Source organism: Lycium ferocissimum, chromosome 3 (genome assembly GCF_029784015.1).
Source record: "Lycium ferocissimum isolate CSIRO_LF1 chromosome 3, AGI_CSIRO_Lferr_CH_V1, whole genome shotgun sequence".
In the NCBI taxonomy this organism is placed as follows: Eukaryota; Viridiplantae; Streptophyta; class Magnoliopsida; order Solanales; family Solanaceae; genus Lycium; species Lycium ferocissimum.
This window is the reverse complement of record NC_081344.1, coordinates 33,571,277-33,579,209: the sequence shown is the minus strand read 5'-3', so window position 1 is coordinate 33,579,209 and position 7,933 is coordinate 33,571,277.

Below are 7,933 nucleotides of genomic sequence, written 5' to 3'. Positions count from 1 at the left end.
TACGGTCCGTATGTTCCTCCGTATAACTCTGTCTTCAGTAAATTTCTTTCTCTGAACATCTTTTTCACGACTTGCTCTCGAATCATGTTAAACACATGTCACAAACACATCAAAACGACCAAGACTTGCTCAAAAACAAGTAAAACTTATAGCCAAAAAGTATCGAATGTGCCATAATTTCACGGCACATCATGTAACTGAATCGGAGACTCGGTTCACCGACTTCTACAGAATGGCTTGCCCCGTAGAGTAACGAAGGGTGTTTCTCCCGTACTCGATTTTGATGTGGTTCTGTAGGCCAACAATACCTCCGGTAGTATTTTCCTCCAGTGATGCTTTGATGTTTCAAGTCTTTTCCTCAGATTCTGAATTATTATTTTGTTCGTAGATTTCGCTTGTCCATTAGCACACGGGTGATACGGAGTTGATACAATTTTTTTTTGATCTTCAACCCCAGGAAATCATTGACTTTACCACCAATGAAGCGGGGACCGTTGTCACAAGTTATTTGGCCGGAATGCCGTAACCGGTAAATAATGTGATCATGTAAATCGATAACCTCCTTTCTCTTATCTTGCCCGTGCTTCAACCCATTTGGAGAAATATCGGTCATAAACAAAATAAAACGGGCCTTACACGGTGCCCGGTGGGCAACGGACCAACAATGTCCATCCCCCACTTCATGAAGTGTCGGGGTGATATCCACCGAGTCTGCGACTCTCCCGGTGATGAATCATCGGGGGCATGTCTTTGACAATCGCACTTCCGAACAAGTTCTTAGTCTTCCTCCATCCGGTTCAAGTAATAACAGCTCTCGATGATTTTTCGGACCAAGGCTTCAAGACCGGTGGTGATTGCCGCAGCCCCTCGCGTACTTCTCTCATCACGTACTCGATTTTCGGGACCTAAACACTTGGCCAAAGGACCGAAGAAAGATCGTCGATATAATTGGCCATCTTCGTAACCGCGCTTCTTTAGTCCGGTGATGACCGTGATTCCTTTGGGTAGCTCGGGAGCTTTCCATCTTGCAAGTATTCGATATATTTGTTGCGCCAATCCCAAGTTAAACCCATTGTGTTTATTTCATCATGTCCGTTTTCTATTGCCGAATTCATCAAGTGCACTACAGTCCCGGGGTTGATTTCTTCCTCACTTGACCGAAGATCCCAAATTAGCTTGATGCATCGCTTTCGCCGTTCCCTCGGCATGCCGCATGGTCCATTTTTTAAACCGGTGAAGTATCACTTGGATTTTTCGGATATCTTTGCATCCGTTCGTCCCCGACCTAAAGCCACGCCATTCACTTGTTTAACGACCAGGAGAAAGTCGCATTTTCTTCAATTACTTACTTCATACTCCGAGCTAATTCAGCAATTCCTGCAGCCTCATACTCGGCTTCATTGTTAGTCAATTTAACAGTTCTAAGGGATTGCCGAACTGCATCTCCGGCGGAAGTTCTAAGAATGATTCCTAACCCGGAACCCTTAAGGTTCGAGGCCCCGTCCGTGTGTAGTGACCAAACACCAGAGGCTTTCCCCGAGGTTAGCAGAAGTTCTTTTTCAACCTCGGGGACCATGACGGAAGTGAAGTCCATACAAAGTCGGCTGGCCAAGATTTGGGACTTGTTGGGCTGTCCGTGGCTTATATTCAATATCATATCCGCTAATCTCTACATCCCGTTTGGTTAGTCTACTCGATAATTCCGGTTTGTAGGTTATTATCTCTTTAAAGGATAAGTAATCACTACACATATTGGGTGGCATTGAAAGCAAGGCTTGACTTTCCTAGAAGCGCTTACCGGTGCCAATGCCAACTTTTCAAGATGGGGATAACGAGTCTCTTGCATCCCAAAGTTCACTCATATAATATATGAATTGCGTGCACGACTCTTCTGGGACTAAAACACCACTTACCACTACCTCGGACACGGCAAGGTAGAAAAAAAGTACACTCGTCGGTTTCGGTGTGTACGGTAGAGGAGGAGCTAGATAAGTACTCTTTTAATTCTTGTAAGGCTTTTTGGCATTAGATTGTCAGTGAAGTCATTCTTCTTTCTTAATAAGGAGAAAAACGATGACTCTTGTCCGAAGATCTTGATATGAACCGACTCCGCCGCTATCCTTAAAGTAAAGCCCTCCGCCTCCTTTGACGTTGTTTACCACGTCGATGTCCTCGATTTCTTTGATCTTGTTCGGGTTAATCTCAATTCCCCGGTTGGACACCATGAAACCGAGGAACTTACCCCGACCTACACCAAAAGCACATTTCTCAAAAAAGTTAAGCTTCATGTTATATTTTGAGCACGTCGAAGGTTTCTGCAAATGTTTTAAATGGTCCCTTTGTTTCCGGGGGACTTGACAACCATGTCATCAATATAAAACTTCCATTGTTTTCCTATTTGTTCTTCGAACATTCCATTAACTAGCGTTGGTAAGTTGCGCGGCATTTTTTAATCCGAACGGCATGACATTGTAGCAATAAGTCCCATATCGAGTTATAAGGATGTTTCTCTTGATCCTCCGGGTGCATCGCGGATTTGGTTATACTCGGAGTAAGCATCGAAAACTTAACATCTCATGCCGGCATTGTCGCATCGATCATACATCGATGTGAGGCATCGAAAATGAATCCTTCGGGCATGCTTTGTTTAGGTCCTTATAATCAACGCACATTCGAAATTTATTACCTTTTTTCGACCACCACTACGTTAAATGACCAACCGGTATTTTACTTCCCAAATAGAGCCTATTTTTAAAAGCTTTGTTACCTCATCCTTCAGCGAAAAGCGTGCTTGATTACGCCAGCCTCGTTTACTGCTTCACCGGGAAATCTCCGTGTTACGGCCAGCTTGTGAGTTGTTGCCACAGACACCTGTCATATCTATATGCGACCATGCGAAACAATCGGCATTAGCTTGAAGGAATTTAATATATTTGTTCCTGAGCTCCGAGGTTAACCCCGTGCCCAGGTATACCTTTCTGTCCGGTAGATGATCAAACAAGGTGACTTGTCGACTCCTCTCTTTGTAGATTTTGTCGCATCAGAGTCATCCGGTTGAGACGAATGATGCAGGTATACCGAAGTCGTCCTCTTCATGCCCGGGTCCGATCTCTTCTACTCCGTTCGTCGGACCCGCACGGTAGTTGCTATTTGGAATCCTTGCCCCGGTTGATTCTTCCTTTCGATCCGATTTTTGAGAAGGGGTGATGCTTCCTCAACCGTGAACATCTCTCTTGCGCGAGTTGTTCTCCCCGGATGGTTTTACCCTCCCGGTGTCGGAATTCGGCCTGGTGATGTAACGTGATGGCAGCTCTCATGCTATGTATCCGTGGTCTACCCAAAGAATGCATTGTACTTTATATCCCCTTGATTACATAGAACACCGTTCTGCCGGACGGTCTGGTCAATGTTGACGAGAAAAGAAATCTCACCATCGTGGTTTCGCTCGCCATATTGAACCGAGCACCGGGCTACCGTGCGATCTGGTCGAGTAGCCTTAGCTGTTCAACCACTCTCCACCGGATGATGTTGGCCGAGCTTACACAGGGTCAATTAAAATACGTTTAATTTGTGACTTAAAAACAAGAATAGAAATTACCAACGCATCATTGTGAGGTTGAATGATGCCTTCCGCATCCTCGTTCGAAGGTGATGGAACATAAGATGCACGTAATCCGATTGCGCTTTTCACGAACAATGGAAACCTTGGTCCGCTTCATCACCGCCCTCTGTAGAGCATCTCTACCCCGATTATCATGTTGATTATATCTTTGAGGTTCTACCGGTTCAACCCGTTGTTTGACTCCCTTTCCTTATAGTGGATTTTGGCCCGCTCATTCAGAATTCGAAGGTGACCATTTTTCGGTAAACGGGCCACCTCTTCTCTTAAGCGGCGACGATCTTCGGTTCTGTGACCATGGGTTCCATGGTATTCACATATCATGTTCGGGTCCGGCCCGGCCGGGATCGACCTTAATGGTCTCGGCCACCTTGCTTCTACGATGCGATCTATGGCGGACGGTATCCGAGGTATTGACATTAAAGTTGTATTCCGATCTCCTTGGCGGGTCTCTGTTGGTAGCCGAGCTTCCGGCGTCACTCCTAAATGATAACCCCCGACTATTCGATGACCGGTCGGTTCGTCTATCTCCCCGGCTAGAGAATTGACCGAGACCTGTCCTCGATATTTCCGACCTGAAGCTTGGCTTCTCTGAATGAGAGTATGGCCGATATCTTTCCCTCGGTAGCCGCGACTCCGGATCGTAATTCTTCCTCGATCTCTGTAGACTTTGTTCATGTTTACGGGACCCGGGGGAAGTTCGAGTTGGTCATCCTCTACCCGAATCTTTGATTCGTGCTGTGTGCACGTACGCCGGAGTCACGTACCTCGTATTCGGCAAATTTTCCTTTAGTTTGAACGAGGCCGTCGAACTTCGAGGATTGAGCCCTTTAGTAAAAGCTTGTGACCCGTTCCTCACGGCTTTTGATGGGAGTTCCATCCGTTCCCTTTGGAAACGGTTGACAAATTCACGCAATAACTCATCATCCCTTTGGGCTATTCGGAAAATATCCGCCTTACGAGCTTGCACCTTTTTGGCACCGGCGTGAGCTTTTATGAACGCATCCGCGAGCATTTCAAAAGAAGTGATTGAATGCTCGGGCAGATGGTCGCACAAGTCAATGCTCTTTTGACGTAGTCTCCCCAAACTTTTCAACAACACGGATTCAATTTCATCTTTTCGACATCGTTGCCTTTTATGGCACAGTGTATGAAGTCACGTGTCCACGAGGATCCGTTGTACCGTCATCATATTTACGGATATCCGGCATTTTGAACCGCTTTGGGATCAACTTCGGACCCGCGCTCGGAGGAAAAGGCCTGCGAATGTGCCTCTTCGAATACGGTCCTTTCGGAATGGGCGGAGCCCGGGATACGGTCCACCCGAGAGTTATATGTTTCCACCCTCTTCTCGGTTGAGTCTACCCGCTTCGCCGGTGTTTCGAGCATTCTCGACACTTCGGTGGACGAACAGACCACGGACCCACGTTGCTCTCGACCATCCGGGCTTCATCCCCACGGGTTCGGCAACACCCTTAGTCTTCCCCGGAGCCGTTTCACCATTTTTGAAACCGGGCTATTGCCACTCCTTGTTCACGATAGCGCCTGTTCTATGCAACATTTCAAAAATAAGACGTAAGTTAATATCATCCGGGGTATTTGGCACTTTCTGGCCTTGTGCTCGGGACAAAGTAACTGAATTGAGAATATATAAAGGATCGGTAGCCGGTTGGGCGGCATTCTCCTGGTTCACGGTGTTTTGTCGGTTGAGGCCCTCCCTCGAATCGACGGTATTTGGGTCGACGAGTTCTGCTGGCAATCCCCGTAGCTCACTGTTCTCGTTTTCGGCCACAATTTCGTTGTTGTTGACGTGACCGGATTGTCCACTATTCGCCATTTGGTCCGTTTTCACAGAGACGAACAAAAAATTAAAAAATCTTTGGGTGAGAAATAGAAACCGAGATCAAAGACCACTATTATCCTAACCCACGGTGGCGCCAAAGTTTGTTTACCCCAAAATTAGGTAATAAGTAAATGAGATATATATATATATATATATATATATATATATATATATATATATATGTGCCAATAATTTGGATGAATGTGTTATATTATGGATTTGAGCTAGATATATATGTATATCACAGTGCAATGTTAAATGATATGATTCAATGAATTTAACGCTATAACCGGACCAAAATCAGAGAGAGTGAGAGAGAAAGCTTTTATATAAATTCTAATACAATGTTTTGGATCTGAAAAGCTAACCCCTAAAAGTAGGGAAATGCCCCTTATTTATAGTTTTCATCTATGGGCCTTTCATACATTATCAAGCCCTTTTAGAATAAAGGAAGCCCTAATATGGATAAGGTTGGGTCGTACGGTCTGACACCCGTACGACTGACAGCAATACGTGGCAAAACGATCTTTACACGTGGCAATTGAATAACTGATTAACCGAACCAACAGCCACAATCAACTCGGCCATATATAAACCAGACCAACGGCCACGATCAACTCGGCTATGTAGAAACCGGACTAACTGATAAGTAGTTTGCCCCGGATAAATCGGACCTTATGGTTTTCCTCCGACTTCTTCTGATCAAGCACTACTGATGCAATTCCCCCGGTCCGAATGCTCGTTCTCGTTTTCTTCCTTTTCTTGGCTCCCGATCTCACCGGTCAAACATTAACCCGGTTTTTACCGTATACAATATGTTCTCTCCTTAATGCTTCTGCAAAGGCTTTATAGGGAGACATTTTTGTTAAACGGCATATTCCAACAGTTAACGTACACATCCTTTTTAAAAAGGATTAGTTACAACTTTTGAAATAAACACACCTCTTTAGAAAGGTCACAACCAATCATTTAATTTTTTTCTTAATAATTAATTACTATTATTAAATAATACTTAGAAATATATAACAATCCCCCCCTTATTATTTAATAATAGTATGACGACTCACAAACGCACGAAGGATCTTATTGGGTATTTGTGTAACGCATAACTAAAGGTAGTAAACCAGCCTTGAACCTTTAGAATGAATATGAATATAAATCCATATTCGTATTATACATGAGTTTTTGTTCTGCATTGGCAGCGCCAATTAATATGGGCCTTGCGCTCAATCCTGTTCAGCAAGTTCTCTAGGATTCACCATTAAAATCCACAGGAATCGGCCTCTCACTTTCTTACTTGCATAGGAAATCTCATCAAGGGTGTCCACAACCGCTCTATCACCCCTCATTAACCTATGAGACTGTTAAGAACATAGTTCATCCTTCTCGTTGTGGAGAATCAGTGCATATAGTCAAACATGGAACTTTAAAGGAATAGTAATTTATTTATGTTTAATTATCACCCCCACTATTCCTTGAATATATTTATGCACCGGAAATGTAACCTCGGCGTTAACATTTCTTGGATAATTCTTGACGACTAAATCCTTGAACTCTTAGATATGAATTTTTAGTTATGACTGGCATTCACATGAAAGAGTAGACGTCATTCAAGACTATCTCTATTAAAATGGTAATAGCCCAATGTTTTCCCATGACTACACTATCTTCTCACATAATAAATGTTTAATGAGAAGATTTGTCAATATTTGGTTATAAGCTACACTCAATGTAGTATCACAATACATAAGAATTGTTATCATTCCTTGTGTGACCACACTTTATATATTAACTATTCTCTTCTCTTTTTATTTTTCCCAAAAGTTGCTAATATTTGATTAGCAAGAAGGCACCAGAAAAACATTACGTACTTTTTGATCTCAGGAATTATACTCCTCACGTGGTTGTGTCTCATTTCCAAAGTACTTACCAAAGGAATGAAAAGGAGATTTATTCTCTATGAGGAAGAACTTTTGTCATTCTTCAAAACCTCGTCACCAATATCTATGTTGAAGCATCAATCTTGTCCACCAAGCATGAGTTATTTCTCATCATTATTTCTTAACAAAAAGTACCTCATACCAAAATAAAATTTTGAGTCACTTAAAATAAATCTCGAAATAATAATTCACACGTTCAAATAATTGACTCTAACATTTTGCCACATTTCATTAGTTCATAAGTTGAACATGAATATCTTTGAGATATATATACACCATTCTCTAAACACTCATCAAACACTTTACCTTACTTGTTTCATTTCTAAAAGTTTACCGACTGGATGAAAATTTTGAGTTCATCCAAGCAACTATTAAAGTTGAATCTATCACCTTCTCAAATCTCTTTAGATGAGAAAGAAATATTTCATGGTACTGCTAAAATACATTGGCATATAGGCACTACAAAAAAAACGGGTTTTAGCGACAGATTTTAGCGACATAATTAATTCCGTCTCTATGTAACGACGGATT